Source organism: Meleagris gallopavo, chromosome 5 (assembly GCF_000146605.3).
Source record: "Meleagris gallopavo isolate NT-WF06-2002-E0010 breed Aviagen turkey brand Nicholas breeding stock chromosome 5, Turkey_5.1, whole genome shotgun sequence".
NCBI classification, from domain to species: Eukaryota; Metazoa; Chordata; class Aves; order Galliformes; family Phasianidae; genus Meleagris; species Meleagris gallopavo.
Genome location: NC_015015.2, coordinates 31,422,095 through 31,439,245, shown reverse-complemented (window position 1 = coordinate 31,439,245; position 17,151 = coordinate 31,422,095). Strand labels below are relative to the sequence as shown.

General features: G+C 37.6%; 1 long non-coding RNA gene across 1 annotated transcript in view; it reads left to right on the top strand.

Annotated features, from left to right (window-relative positions):
• Window positions 1–16,496, top strand: part of LOC109367797 — a 52,473-nt gene extending 35,977 nt beyond the window's left edge. Inside the window, exon 3 of the long non-coding RNA XR_004159931.1 lies at window positions 16,130–16,496. This is a non-coding gene — a long non-coding RNA (uncharacterized LOC109367797). The remainder of the gene's footprint in view (window positions 1–16,129) is intronic.
• The last annotated feature ends 655 nt before the right edge of the window (window positions 16,497–17,151 follow it).

The window sequence follows — 17,151 nt, the reverse complement described above, 5'->3', positions numbered from 1 at the left end:
CCCCCTTGTTATCCTTAGCCTTGCAAAGAGGTTTGCATAAGCTGAGCTCAGGCTGATCTTAGTTTTATCCATTGTGTAATGCTTAAAATGTTTTTGAATGATCGGGAATCATTTGTTGATGCTTCACTGTCCACTGAAAGACTGCTCTTTGTAACTGTGCTGTAATTGTACTTATCCAGGCATAGTGTCTGCGCCTTCGCTGTGAGAATAGTAGACCAATAGTGCTTGGTGGATATTGAATGATTCTTGTGGAAAACACATGCTTCCCATGAACAGACTTCTGGATACAACTTCTGGTGCAAGCATATTTGTGACAGGTAAATGAAATCTGGCACCACTTTTATTAGACCCACTGCAGAAATGTGCAGCCTTACATTCAAGTACTTTCATGTTCTATACTGTTTGTTAACTATAATAGTGGAGGTACCGTAAAGTCCCATGAATATTGCTTATTCAAGACCTACAATATTTGCTAGGCAGACAAATGATAAGCAGACACTACTTGTAATTAATGCAGAAGAGAAACCCTTGCTTCTCATCTGCTCTTTTACATTTTTTTAATGCTCACTGGGACCATTCAATTATTTTATCTGCTCTTGTTCATGATACAGACCAAAGCATTTCATACAGGTATTTTCATAGAGGAGAAGTCTTAACTGCTTTAAGAAAATATACACAGAAAATTAGTAATTTTTCTAAGCTTTTAGGTAACTGTGGGTAGGTGGCCACTTTATCTTCCTGAAGCGCACACTGACAGTTTATGTCATGTTTTTATACTGTATCTTGAGAAGAGATAGATGGGTTTCAAATAAAAATAAAAAAGCAAATCAAAGGAAAACAAAAGAAGCTCAACTTAGGGAGACTGTCAGTGGAAAGTACATGTGTTTAAGTTCTGTAGTGTTTATTTCTCTAGAAAATTTTATTTCTCTTACCCAAAGGAGATAAGGAGGGAACAAAAAGATCATGGAATTTGAAAGGAAAGGCTGCCCCAAAATAGATGTTAATTCTCAAGAATAGTAGAGTTGTCATAATACTGCAACATTCCTCTATAATTTGAATGTGATGATATTTTAGAACATAGACATATTAGTCTGCAAGTTGGGGCCTGTGACTGAACCTCATCTGGAGCAATTTGATCGCAGAGCAGAAGTGGTATCCAGAGTTGTGGAGTGAATACACATTATTTAACTACATCAGTGCAAGATGCAGAATCTGCGCTAACCCTGGCAGAGAAGAACACCCAATAAGAGCTATGCAAGTTCACAGAAAAGCAGATAAGGAGTATTTACTAGTCCTGCCCTTCTGAAAGGATAATAGCTTCTGTTAGCGGAGCAGAAGAGGCATCCACGAGAGTAGCTAGATTTCTCAGACATAGTACAATATCCAACTTCACTCTAGAGTTGTAGAATCTTGAAAACTTCTGTGCATGCATAAATTCTCAGCAGCCCTTTGAATTTGTTTCTTTTTGTAAAGGAATGCAGACTATGGTTTCCGAGATTTCCGTACAAATCCCTCAAAATCTGAAATAGAGTGAATTCCAAATCCTATTCTCTTTCAGAACTTCTGTATAAAAGATGAACTATGTTGCATTCTATAATCTGAATTGTAAGGCTGGATCCTTGATAAGCACATCATGGATACCCCTGAAAAATAGTGGTGAAAACATTTATAAATTAGAATTTGAAGATTTCTATTGCAGCATCAGAATTGCTCTCCTGTTTACAACCCGTCAGAATTTTCATCTTGGGCACATATGCCAGTTACATAGCCAGGGTACTGCCGAGCCAAAGCCGAACATCACAAGTCTGCTATTCGTCTCTTCCCCTCCTCGCAAGGGCTAACCTTTTTCATAGAATCATAGAATCGTAAGGTTGGAAATGACCTGCAAGATCATCTAGTCCAACCATCCTCCCATTACCATTTCTACAGGTTGATCTTATACCACTCTTTTGAATCATTGTCTCATGACTCTGCAGTTGTGGGACTGACGTGGTCCAGATAGCCTTAGAAATCCCAGTGATTTGTTACCACTTCTGCCATCTTCCCGTCTTCATTTTCAATCTGAAAGGGAAGTATCTCCCCTTGTCATAAACCAATGCCAGCCTTCAGTACCTCAGAACTTCTTCCTTATTGGCTTCTACGCAGTATATGAATACAAAGCATACTGAACATGTATTTTCTATGCAAGAACATTATTTCAGATGACTCTTTGGCAAAGAAAATGTTTCAGAATTGGAAAAAACAGACTAGCTTGTAATTGCTGCCAAAAGCACCAAATCTTTTTTGAGGGCAGACACTTTGGATGCTTCAGCTGACAGAAAACCACTGAGGGATATTTTTCAAAATATAAAGTACTGTCCTTTTGAAAATGCCCAGTTATTTGGAAGAATGTAAAGTATATTCACAGGATACTGGAATACAGCCACCTGACACTGCTTCAGTAGGAAAAGTTCTTGCAAATCAAAATTGGACTTTGGATTTTAATAGTACTAATAAAAAGGACTGAAGGAAACTCTTGCATTTGAGTAGGAGTTTATTTCTGGTGTACTTGGTAGCTGAAAATAGAATTTTCTATACATAGGAACCACATTTTGCCTCTGGTGTGGGTGTTTCTGTCTGGCTGGACTTGGAAGAGGCTACTGGTAACAGATGTACTATCAGTTCTGCACTCCAGGCAATCCATACTTGCATCCTTTTGGAAGTTTAATGATGAGCTGAATGTTGAGCTCATAGTCTGAAAAATAAGTTCAGACAAAATAAAACACCTATTTGTCCTATGTAGACATTCCCTGAATTCCCTGAATTGCATTTGGAATGTGCCATCCTTGCTGACTGTCAGCTCCTGGGGCTTACAGAAATGTTAGTGAATGAATTACATAAAAGTCTATCCTTTCTCACTTTTTGTTGTGTGTTTTTATTCATGCTTTTTTTTTCATTGCACTCTCTGTGACAAAAGTTTAAACACACTTGGGGAGAGGGATAGCAATGTAGGCCGCTGGACTACTGGACCAAAACAGTAAGGATCATGTTCAGTGTTGTCTGCCTGGTTCTGTCGAGCTGCCTTATAAATTACCATTACACAACTCTGCAACATGAGCTATAAAAATAAGTATTGAGAAATGAATAGGTTAGAGAATGAGAGTGATTTCATTCTCTAGTGACTTCAAAACCACAATTGTTCCCCTCTTTCTTCCTCTCCCCCCAGAAGCAGAAATGAAATTACGTCATTTTACCTAGCTTTATGTCGGATTTTCCATAATTCACTCATAGACTAAAGAGTTCAAGCAGTTCAAGAGTAACTTATTCTACATTTCTTTATTCTTTTTTCTACTGTATTGAAATGCAGCCATTCATGGTATATTGGATTCTTGATGTTTTTTCATCATAATGAAAGAACTTAGGGTTTTTAGACATATGTCTTTGAAAGAGGATTATATCAAGAGCTTTTTGGACTGTAGTCTGACCTCGCAGGAGATAGAATATATATATTAACATCAGTACTGCCTTATTGGTATAAACAGCTTGTCACAGTCAAGGACTCGCTCACTAGTCAGAAAATGGTTTTGGAACTCAAGCTGTTGACAGCTAGAGGTGATAAATAATTTTAAAAAAAAGTCTGTAAAGCTATGGTGCATAATATGAAACTAAGAAACTATTACTGGTTTCATAAATGGAAGAAAAGAATGCTCTTAAATTTTGAGATCCATAAGGCTGTGAATAGTTTCTTCAAGAAATGACCATGTGAATTAAGCCTCTCCAAACATTCAAAGCACTGAAAATCTGTTGAATGCTTTGTATGTTGTAAGCTTTGAAAATGAACACTATAATAACACGAAACATACTTCTTTCTGTTCAGATGTAGCTACCGTTTACGTAGGGAGGCTGACAGTGTGATCGTAGAGGCCCTTGCGCTAAGTTACACAGCTAGCCTTCACCCTATGCCGTGTAGCTCCAGCATAGATCAGTACAGCTTGTGCAACGGGTTAATGGTAGCTTAATCTTAGTAGAAAACACTGCCTAGCTATTCTTTTATTGAATTATTCTTTTATGTCTTGTCCTAGTGTGTATTCAGTGATTTTTTTTCAAATACTGTTTACCCACTGGAAGTATGAATATCATTACCAAAGAGAGGCCTGTTGTACTCCATCCCTGGGCAGCAACTAGGACAGCCTAGTTACAACAAGTAACAATCTAGTAACAATCTAGTCTTGAAATGCTTGCTTCTGTTCTTGGATGGAGTTTTGTAAAACAACAGCATATCAGAAACCTGCTTCAGAACATTGTTAATTACTCCTATACAAAGCGTTACGCTAGCTGAGCTATGTTTCCCTTAGCTTACTCTTTATGGTACCGTGATTCCTGTCTGTTCAGTTCTGGCTATTTTGGTTTGGCTTGGATGGCTCTGTCAGGGTCAGATGTTTCAGACCAGGCCCAATCCAATCACTCATGGAGATGCAGGTCAGATCCAGAGCAGAGTCACATTTCTTTCCCCAATGGCCCTGAGTAGTGAGTTGGTGCTTCCCAAGCTTGTGTCAGCCTTAGACTCAGAGAGGTCACCAGAGCAGTCAGGGCAGTCAGGCTGGGCTCAAGGGGAGTTCAGACCTGCAGAGGACATGACAGTGTCCTGTGCTGGCCACAGGAGAACAGGAGGGTTCAGCTCACTGAGCACTGCACTGAAGCCAGATAACTCAGTGATGCTTCTTTGGGCTTTTTCTCTAATGGAAAGTGAAAGATGAGCTCTTTCAGAGTTCGATTACAGGAATAACTGTCTAATCCTTTTATTCTGGCTCATACTTATGAGTGACCTATCAGTCTCCACTATTTTGGGAGCCTGACAATATATGTATCCCCAAAAAATCTCTTTGCTGAATGACTAATGGAGACAGGTTCCTAACTGGCATTCTGGATCATCTTGCTATGGCCAAGCATCTAATTATTCAGCTGTTGAAATATCTGAGCTGGATGTGTCTTTAGCCAGTTACTGATAAAATCAGGAATCAAACCCAGGAATCCTAGTTCACAGATATTTTTCCTGTAACAATCAGAAAACACACTGTGCTTTTCTACCTCTAGGTATTTTCCATGATTTCAGTTTCCTTCCAAAACTCAGACCTACAGCTGCCCGTAAAATTTGACTTTCAGATAGACATGGGAAATTCTGATATAAATAAAGAAACACAGGTTTTATCAAATGACTTTTTTTTAATTTCATAAGGTATAAATTGTAATGAGCCAAGAGGAGATAATAATACCCCTTGTTTGATTTGCTCTTTTTGTGCCCTTAATCTGTTCACTTGCTGCAGTTCTCCGAGAATTTTATTACCAAATTAGATGCATATCATTATAAGGCATCTTAGACATGCATACTCCTGAGCAGCCACATAGTCAATATGTTTTTTTTGTTTGTTTTCTTGCTTTTTAAGATTCAAACACACACACACACACACACAAAACAAAAAAAAAAAAAAAAAAATTGCCATGACTGAAGGTATGGATCCAGTGAAAGATTGTCCTCCATAAAACATTTTCAGATACCTGGAGTCATATCTATATTGGGATTTGTGCTAGGAACTGTTTATAAGTTTTGTGTGATATAGTTAGTGCCCTCTGATTTCTCTTGTCGTTTTTCACCATTTCTCTCTTCGCGTTCAGGCCTTCTCAGCGTGACTAGTGTTGACTACTGCACCCAGATCCTCCCCAACCTTCTCTGCACTGAAGAATGGTAGTTTGTTCTAGACATGTTAATCTTTCAAAGACGAAAAACGGGAGTAATACTTCAGGATTTTTATATTTTTAATTTAGTTCCTTTTCCCAAGCTTTGTCTTCATTTGTCAAGGCACCTGATGGCAGCCCAGAGAGCTTTTGGATTACTGCCTATCATTTTCTCTTGGCAGTAGTTGTTGTAAACCTATCAGCTTTATCTTTCACTGCCTGGGTTGGGCCCTCAGCTTTTTCCAGGGGAGTGTAGTGATTCCTAACCTCAGTGATGAGCCAGATAAATTGGTTCAGGTGCCATGTATAGCAGCTAGCAGCCCATTTGCTCCTTGTGGAATGTGGCTCTCATCACATCTGGCCAGCAATTATGCGGTTTTCTCTAGCTATCCAGGCTTTCTGTCTTTAGGAGTGTTTTTGCAAGACCTTTTTTAATCTGGATGTTCATCCATTTAACTACCACCTTCTGTTATGAATAACATTACTCAACATGGGATTGATTTTGTATGTGTGTGTGTGTACGTAATGTCTTATGAATATTACTAGTAGTTAGTTACAATAAGGTCAAGATAAGAGAGGATCCTTGTAAACCTCTTGTCTTGGTTTTCCAGTTTGAGAAATGGACTAAAAAAGCACTTGTTGCACAGATGCTTTTATGTGTTGGTACATTGAACAATGAAGCAGCTTTTTCCTTCTTCATTCCTTACGTATCTATATTGCAAGCTTGTATCTGATTTAATCTCCCTATTTAACTTGTGGTTTACTGATTAGTTTTTAGAATTGTCTTCTATTTTCTCATGAATTACAAAGAGTAACTTCTGTGTGAATTCATGTGGTGGCACACCAGAGAAATAGATGGTAGATCTGGAAAGTCTCACTGCACATACTTGTTATCCTTCAGTGCCTGGGACTCTTTCTTCAGGACAAAATGGAAATGGAAAGCATAGATCTAAAAGGAGGAAAACAGCATAGTACATATTCTGGCAGAGTGATAGATACTACATGTAACTTTAAAAAGCATAACATTCTAGCCTTGTTTTTTGGAAGTCGGGATTAATTTCTCAGTATATTTTCCAATGACATTATTTAATTCCTGCTTTGGTAAACAGGATTCTTGACAAGGCATTCTTTGAATAATTAGAAAGAAAATGGTCAACTATCCAAAAGAAATCCAAGATAGGATGCAATATTTACCAGCCTCGGAGTTTTTTCTGGAAGACATTAACTTATTTAGTAAATACATCTGAAAGCATAAAACAACTTTTTAGGACACGTTTTCACTTAGAATGCTGCTTGCATCCATCATCTAGCTTGAATTTGAATGCTGCAAAACATGTATGAGAATTTTAGTCACCATCCATCCTGTATAATGACAGATCTTGCATGTGAAAAGATTATTGTCACAACTGTGCCCCAACTACATTTAAAAAAGCTTCCAGGGAACTGATTTTTTTCTATGTTCCATAAATAAGATATATTAGATACATATCTGTACAAAAACCTCACAAATTTTCTGAGAAAAGCTCTATAAGATATGGATTAAGACACTAGTAAAAAGAATAGTAGCTGGACCTATGGAGAACAGAATGTGCAGCTTTACAGGAGTTTTGGACTGTTTGTATCTCAGGACTTGAGTATGCAAGGTGTCTACTTGAGTACATGTTCAACAATATGAGTACATTCTCTTTTATGAAGTTAAACACTTCCATCTTCTAGATTCAACTGCTAGTGAAGCTGATGTTAAATAAATAAGATCCATAGTTGCATGCAGTGAACAAATCTGATAATCCACTGTTAATAATTGAAGAGGAGAAACTCTGAGAGATAAAAAAGCGAAGCCTCTTAGACATGAGATCTGACTTGGAAATGACGACTTAAAGTCATCTTTGTAAAGGTAGCTGGTTGTTTTTGAGATGGTGAAGGAACACAATCGCTCCTGGAACAGGGCAGTGTTCTTGTAGGAGTCAGGCAAAGCTCTTCTTCCCTCAAGAGCTGGCTAACATACCTTTTTCATCAGTAAAGTTGCATGCTGTTCTAAGTATTCCTACATGTTTCAGAAGAATTTAATTTGAAGAAATATTAAATGACGCATAATACATTTTCTTGGGCAATTCAGTTAGTGTCTAGAAAGAAGAAAAGCTAATCCAAAACCTCAGAAAAAAACCAACAAAGGCATTACTGAAGCCCACTCTTACTAGTTGGCTCCATTTCCCATAGTCATGGATGTGTTTGCACTGACAGTACAAGTTTGTCACTAGGCTGTCAGAATCTTCTTATATTTCATCCCAAGTGTGAGGCCAGCTGCTTCTGTCTACCTTCATTGGAGGATCTTTTGATAATACATTCCTGCATACCAAGACAGAGAGTGTGCATTTCCTACTCATACCACATGTTTCATTATTGTGAAGCAAAGAGAAACCAGCCAGTTACATAGCTTCCTTTAATTATTCTAGTGATGTTTGCGAACTGTTTCCTGCAGTCTATGAATACTTTATATATTTATATTATATATATTTATAAATATATACATTTATATATTTAAAAAATAAAGTAATATCTCTACTGAACTGGAGACTTTGTCCATTCTTAATAAGTCTGGGAGCTTTCCCATTCTCCTAAAGTGTCAGAGCTCTCTGCAGAATTGGTGCATACATGCCAGGAGGCTGGAACATCACAACAGTTCTTGAAGGAACAACGAACAGGAACTGCAAAGTGCACGGTCTCTGCAGAGAGAGGGCGAGAATCTGAACTGCTCTGGCACTCTGAATGCTCTGTTTCAGCAAAGTACTGAAACTAATACGTGACTTCAATTGCATAAATGCTTTGCCGAAATCAGCAAGATCATGAATGTGCCAGAAATTAAGGGCATACTTAAGTGCTTCAGCAGACTGGTGTTTTGTTGAATTAGGCTATTCTAGTGGAGATACTGAACGTGTAATTTCACAGTTCTCCCACTTCCAGCATCTTAAGCTTTTTACCATGAACTCTGAGGTTTAGATGATGAAAATCATCTAAATACCTGAACCATCTAAATGTCATATCTGTGAACAAAAATTTTATCTCATAAATCTTTATCTAAGAACTAATACAAATGGGCGACTATTTTCATGGTAGAAAATGCTTTATTTAACACAGGCTTCAGATGCATGTTGGATTCTGAGCCTGTAAAGAACAGGCCCTTTTATTTTGTATTTGTAATAATGTTTTTCACACTTGACTTCTCACATTGAAGTCTGAAAAAAATGGTTAGTTGAAAAAAGCCCTATAATCTTGAATGGTTATCTGATTAGTTGATGGAAATTCATCAACATTTAATAATTTAATATCATCCTGTTCTTCCAGGATGAGCATTTCTATAATAAAGAGCACGTTTACTAGGATTTAAATGCACCAATTTGGTACAACCTTCTTTTGGAGTGAATAGATATTATAGGCAATGTGCTCATAAGTAAGTTTGTATACTCTTCAGTTTACTGTGGTGATCCTTTTCATATATTTTCTTTTTTTTTTCTTTTTTTTTTCTGTATTCACCACACTTTACAAAATTCATTTTGAGATCCTGCACATCACTTTGCACCATAAAATCTGATCTTGTTTTGAAGCATGCACTTTAAGCTTCTAACATGGGTATTTTTTGACACAAATTGCAAACAGATACGTGATCTTTTCACTGTGTATTGACCTTTTTCTTCATCACTTCCTTTCTTTTTATCAAGTCTAAATGAGAAAAAAGAAGAGGTTCACAAGGCAGCTTCCATCTCTCTAACCCCTGGATTCATCAGCTAAAATGTGAGGAAGACCTGGGCAAAACATGAAGTATTTCTTCAGTTAATTACTGATTTATTTTCTGCAATTAATACAGATTATTACTTAAACAACTTTGAGAAAAGGAAGTGAGGACAACTTCTTGGCCATAAATATCAGAGCTCTGCCAATTTATTTAAGGAGGTCAAATGACCTGACAACTTGCCTGCACTCTCATCTGGTAAAATAATAAGGAGGCTTAAGAATTCCCGTATAGCCTTCCAATTTAACCATGCTAAGGAATTTCTTAAAAAGAAATGTGGTATGGGGGGGAAACAAAATACAAACCTAAAAAGACAACAATTGTAATTTTTTTTTTTTGTCTCTTCTAAAAGAACAGCTGTAATATATTACTGCATATTGTCCTCAACTCTGTTTCTTCTTGGCATAGATAAGTTTCCAACCAGCTAATTAGAAAGATTTTCCATCTTAAGCTTTTCCTTGATACAGTTTTTATATGATCATGTCGTTTAATCAGTTTCTTACAGGCGTGGGAATGCTGGAAAGCAATGCTTTATTATATAAGTAATTGTGTTGTTGTTTTGGTTGTTTTTGTTCCCATTTAGTTTTGAAAATACCCCACATAAATATCTTGGTAGCTTTTTGCAAACCTTCACAATAGGCCTGATCTGTTGCAGTCAGTGCGAGTCTTTCCACTGACATCAATGGGCAGTGGATCAAGGCTCATTTATGTACTACTTCAAGTTGTGTTTTCCTGTTGAGATTTAGTAAAGTTGACAGAGATAACTCTTGCATTTTTATAATTCTACACAGGTGGTAACTTTTGTGTTCACAAAGTATCTTCTGGTCCAGCAAGTTTTACCAGCTGTTTCCAGGCCCAGTAGAAGGATGTGTATTTGTACTGTGTGGACATGGATTGGGCATCTGTGCTGGCGCAGTGTTGGGCAAGGACCACCAAAGCTCAGAGACTTCTGATGTAAAAGCTACCATGCAACTTCTGTGTGCTCCTCTGAGTCCTCACACTTTTCCCACCTCACCTCCATAGAGCTAACAGTAACACTCATAGGCACTGCTTGATCTGACCATTTTTTAATATTTTTTTTTCCCAAATTAGTCCCCTGTAACAGAAAGAGTGGAAAAGTGTTTTTTTTTGTTTTTTTTTGTTATAGATTTTTAGTTCATTAGATCTTCTAATGTCTCCTGGTAAAGGGTGTTCTGCCCTTTGTAAAGCCTGCAACTTGCCAAAGCTACTCATCCTAATTGTCTGTTCTGGAGTAATCGTGGATTTAATAAGGAAAAGCCAAGTGGCTGACAACAGCTTGAACAGGAGAACAATGAAGTTCCTGCCGTGGAGGCTGGTTCATATGTAGAACTAGAAAAGGGATGGTAGGGAAAAGAAAGCAGCATGGGGAGCTCCAGAAAAGTATAGAACAGTCCTTTGCCTAGAGTCACTGGACTGGCACTGGAGTGGGTTTGCCTGCTTACCTCTCTTCAACTTTAAATCACTTCAGTAATTCAGTGATCAGAAGAAAAAAAAAGAGCATCAGGGATGTCAGAAGTAGGAGCTGGGCCAGCCTTGCTGCTTCTCTTTGAATAGCAGGGATAGGACAGCAGTGAGCAAAGATCTGTATGGGTCATTTGGTCTTCCTGTAAACAACAGCAACCTTTTTCACAGACAAACGTTGCTGTACATCACATTTGGTTGTCTCTATATAAAGAACAAAATACCACTTTCATCAGTTCCCCATCAGAATACAGTAATGAAATGCCCAGCTGCAGATATAGCAAAATCCATTCCAGTTCTGCTAAGTTATTGTCTGTCTCATCTTTAGCAGATGGCTGGACGATGATGTCTGTAGTAATAAAAATATTATAAAAAAAAAACACAAAACTGCCAGCTGAATTGGAAAACTGAGTAATTTCTATTTTTATAATGTGGTACCGAAGCCATTATTTCTGAAGCCAGTAATGGCCATACTCAGTAACAGCCATGTGAGAGCATTTAGCAGTAAGAAGCTCTATTGCAGTGCTCCATTCCCAGTCTTCTGTAAAAAGAGGGGACTCAAAACATAAGCAGAACGGGCAGAAAAAATCTGGCCAAAGCCTGTACTGCCTTCATATGTCACTTGGAAGAGCAATGATAGCTGTAACACTCTGGGAGCAGCAAGAGCCATTTCTCCTCCCTGATGTAGAATATCTAAGGCTTGATGCAGTGCTGTTTGCACAAGGCAAGCACATTTTATAGCCAAGCATTGCCTGGCACCACCATGTTTACAGCCAGTGAGATGGCTCTGGGGGCAATTCCTACCACGGCCATGCCTTGGAGTCTTCAGCCGCACTCGGGGTTTTCCCCTGACTCCCCGATACATGCTGTTTTTCTCACTGTGGTACATGGAGACATAATGTCAAAAATAAGCACGGCTGTTTACAGTTAAATTGTTAAGTAAAATTGCTCATAAATCTTCTATAAGTCCTATGTTCTGGATTTATATAATAAAAGTTGAACAGATTTTGAAAGTTTTGAACAGATGATGCTGTATGAGTGCCCACTGGATAATTATCTTAATATTCTTTACCCTGCATAGATTTTTAAATGACAGAAGATCCTTTGGAACTAATTCATTCACTCACATGAGTGATACTGGGATCAAATCATTCCCTCATGGAAAGTGACATTATGACACTTTGTTGTTGAGGTGCATTGTTTGGATCATATCGGCAACTTCTGTGAAATTTTAAACTATTTAAAACACAGATTAAGACTTCTGAAAATGACAGGTGATTTTCATAGCTGTGGGCTAATAACCCAGTTTTTTAAATTCCTGATTTTCAGGAAATACTAAGAGTTCTTCTCAAACTCAGACTCTGCCAGAGGGTTCTGGGTCAGTTTGGCCCAGTTCCGTGGCTAATGGGGTGGGGGGACACATGGGCCTAAAAAGAAAAAAAGTGGCAATAAGCTAAGGGAGAAAAACTAATTTACTAAATATGATATCAGAATGCAAGATAACACAATATAATACAACAACAATAATTTGAATTGAAGCTAATAAATCAAATAAAATGAGAGAGAGAGCATCCAAAACAGAAGGCCTTAATCTAATGATGAAGGCAAGATGGCTAGGGAGCACACACTGCAGTGATGAGCAGTAAAAGAAGGGGCAGTCTCGTGACTTGCAGTGAAAATCTTCTGGATTATGTGGCTCTTCTCTTCTGAGAATCAGGTCCCTGGAAAAATCGACAATCCACAAAACAGGAGCATTAACTCTTTAACTCTGAGCACTCTACATGATAAGGAATACCAATAACAAAAATCATAAAACCATGGCAGACTGCATGAAGGCATCTTGGCTGTCCCATGCAATCCCACTGTCAATACAGTGATCTTTAGAGCATACAAACAGCTTATCAGCTCTGTTACATGTATTCCAGTCATAATGTTATAAATAAATGTGCCAAAGATTATCCTGAGATTTGGATATTGCTTTTCTTTTAGAAAGGAGTTTGTTTTGCTATGAAATAGTATCAGTTCTGTTGTCCAGGGAAGGGAAATGAAGCTGGTGGAGGGCCTGGAGCATAAGTCTTATGAGGAGTGGCTGATGGAACTGGAATTGTTCAATTTCGGGGAGAGGAGGCTCAGGGGGGGAGACCTTCTAGTTCTACAGTGACCTGAAAGGAGGTTGTGGCAAGGTGGAGGTCAACCTCTTTTCCCAGCTAACTACCAGTAAGATGAGAGGGAACAGCCTCAAGCTGCACCAGGAGACCTTCAGATTGGATATTAAGAGAAATTTGTCCTCTGAAAGAGTGGTCAGGCACTGCAACATGACCAGGGAGGCTGTAGAGTCACTGGCCCTGGAGGTGCTCAAGAAACATATTGATGTAGTACATAGGGACATGGTTTAATGGGCAGTATTGGTGGTAGGTGAATGATTGGGCTAGGTGATCTTACAAGTCTTTTCTGTTAAAACAACAGTTTTGCTTGCTCCATGGAAAATGTTTCATTTGCATAGTATCTCAAATGTTAAGTTTATCTTAATTATCATTCCCTACTGTTATCAAAGAGAACAACCTCTGGTCTTGTCCCATCTTTTTATTCCAAGTTCCATTCAGCGAGGGGACAGGAATAAATGCAATATATCATCCTGTGGTAGTGTGTTAGGCTATTAAAATTTGTCATGCACTAATTAATGCTTGTTTATTCCAGCCTGCAAATTAATTAGTGCATTTATTTTTTGAAAGAAGGAAAATGCAAAACAATTTATGTTATCTCTTATACTTAATTTGAAAAAGGTATGCTTTTCTGGGAGGTTGGTAGAAAATTTGTTTGTTTGTTTTTCTGTTTATTATCCATATCATCCATATTTGTTCTGATTCATGTACTGAGTAACCTTGTCCCCTTGCCATCTGTTACACAAATAGGAAATTCTATTTGCCCACTTTATAAAGTGTTTTAGAACTGCCAAAGAAAAGCTTGATGGAAGTGAAAGTACTTGCTTTACCATTATCTCCAAGATAAAATAAAAATTACCTGTGCGTGGTTTTGTTCATTATGCATTATTTTTAAATTTGAAATTTCTTTAGATATTTCACATGTGTTTGGGCCTTTGTTTTATCTACAAAATAATTAACTCTTGAAATGAAATACTCTCTCTCTGACTCCAGCAGCTTATCAATAAAGGACTTCCTGAGCTATCTGTGGTATCTACACATTTAATAACAATTTATTCCATTAAATTCTCCATTTTCCTCTCCATCTCAGTGAAGTTTCAAACAGGATGCATGCAGGCCCACAGCTGATAGACTAGTATACTGAAGAAGTACCTGATGCTGCTTGCTTTTGACCTGCCACCCACTAGGTTGATTCATGGTCTGTATTTCTTATATTTGAATAGATGATGAATAGACCACATTTCATTATTCATTATTCAGTAAAGCTCTGTCATATTTCACTTCAGCTGGGTCCTTCCCAGGCAGGAGAGATCTAGCTTTTGTAACTCAGCTGTTCCATGTATGTGCTAGCATTACTACTGCCCTGCTCTCCCATCTCCACTGTACCTTTCCTTAAGACTGAGGACTCAGTTCCGCATAGGATTCAGGATGCAGTATGTATTTACACTGTGGAAAACTCTGTGCATTGTTTACTCTGTATTTCCTACCTAATCATTCCTAGAATTTTATTTGCTTCTGCAATTACTAATGAGTAGTTAGTTCTTCTATCTTCCAGACTTTTCTGGAGCATCTCAGAGACTCTATATTTTCCCCCTTCATGTGTGAATAACCACATACTCTTACCTAATTTGATTCTGACTATTTTCTATTTCTGACTATTTCTATTTATTTACTATTTTCTTCTGATATCTTCTATTTTTTGCATTGGCGAAATCTGCAGAAATAGTAGTAGACATCAAAAAATACATTCCATTCATTCTTTTTCTTTTTCTTTTTAATTGCTTTTCTTCAGAACAAAGCGAAACTAATAGATTCCACAAAGAACTTATGGTCAAAGTGTGAGTAATTTTTAGAAATCTTTTTAGTATATTTTTGACGAGTCATTTTAGGAACATTTTTATGCGTCTTATAAAAGTAGCACGAAGCAATATTGGAAGCAAGTCATCTCCATGCTCCTTATTAGAATCCCTCAGACAGGTATAGAATAGAGCGCATGCTGATGTATTAAATTAACAGCTCTAAGGCAAGAAGATTTGTTTGTGAGCTTTAAAGGGTTAAAAGGGACATCACTGAGAGAGAATCCACCCGAACATGGCTGGGCCTGGCACAGAACCACTCCACATTGGTTGGACTAATGTTAAAATTTCTAGCTTGCAAGTAATTGACTTTTACTAGAAATCTCTTGGTCATTATTTTGCCTTAATTCTAGTTTTTTTTGAAGTAGCAACATTAGAGTGCAGTCAGGTAATCTCCCCATGCTATGCAAACTCAAAGCAGGTTATATTTTCTGAAACGAAGCCTAATCCTTGGTACTAATTTTTCACTTCTAAATTCCTACGTATTTTTCCATTATTTGTTAGAACAGATCATTAACTAAAGTCATTTCCCATAAAGGGAAAGGACTAAACTGACAATCTCTTGCAACACTGTAGGATGTAGTTTTCATTTTGAACAGTCAAACATAGCGCACAGTCTCTTTCCTCCCGACACCTTGTAGGAAGGAGATATCCTGGGCTGGTGCATACTTGCTATTCTACCTCTGAGGGGAGCCATTATCCAACAGTTCTGATTAATGCCATGGAGACCATATCTTTCTAATCTTTGAGGCATTGCATGAGCCTCATTCTACTTTTTCTTATGTGACATGAGTCAGAAGTATGTCTACAGAAGACCACGCCCCATTTCGATAGAACATGAAAGAGTATCTTTGTAGTACTTCTGTTTTCAGTATGGCACAAGGAAGAAAAATAGTGAAATGAATTTGCACATGAGAAATAACATATAATTATTTTTTATTTTAAATACCTGTTTGTCTGTAATTTGGTTAATTCCCGAGACAAGATATTCTCAACTATGCCAAAGGTTGATAATATATAACGGAATAAATATAGATTATTAATGTTGATTTCAACATCTGTTTTAATGGTAAATTCTCCACTCATCTGAACTTAAGAACACGTTCTGAAATTTGAAATTTCATTTTCAGCTGAAATTCTGAATGACAAGCATCATTTCTAAGACCACAGTTTCACTTAGAGAAGTGGAGCGGAGTTGGAGGAGGAGATGGAGGAAGAGAGATTAAACAAATGGAGCAAACAGATGGAGAAATGGAATAGAATCATTGCTGGTAAGTTGTGCCTGGGTTTGACAAAGAAAGCATACAATGACTTCATGTACTTTGCATTACTCTTTAGCCCTCCTAAATTTGGTTTACAACTGTTCGTAAGTGCAGAATTGTCCTAATATACTCTTAGGAATATAGTTTATTTTTTGATGAAGCCAGATGGAATAGAATCACAGAATTACAAAGGTTGGAAAAGACCATCCAGTCCAACCATCCACCTACCACCAATATTTCCCCACTAAACCATGTCCTTTAGCACAACATCTAAATGTTTCTTGAGCACCTCCAGGAACAGTGACTCAGTTACATCCTTGGGCAGATATAGGACTGAGAAAATGTTATTCTTAATTACATTATTCTGAGAAGCCCCTAAAAACCTCAACAAAGAGTGGCAAATTATGCAGCTCAAGGTCTTACACAAGTCCCAGGGTCAGAAATTAGTGAAAGCTTTTCCTGTACTTTGAACATGTGCTTATGGCATAGATATTTACTTCAAACACACACTAAGTATGTTTCATTGCTTGTAGTAAAGTCTAGGTTGTACAAGAAAAAAAAATACTTAAAACACTTTATATACTTGAAATACACTAGGTTTTTCTTGATGATTTCTACTTAATCCCTGTATTTGTTTGTATTTTTATTTTACAACTCCTAGAGGAAAACTGACTGAAAAGTTAACTTTCAACAAAATCTTCAAAGTCTCTAAACAAAGTCAAAGCAAGCAGTCTCATCTTCCTTGGGTTTAGATCCAGCCTGACCAAGTTCAATAAGTATGACAATACCAAAAAGTGCTTGGAGAAAACCCAGCGTCAACTTTAACTAAAATTAAGAAAAAATTCAGGGCAAGGCCAAAAACATGAATGAAGTAGCTGCTGTAGTTGGTA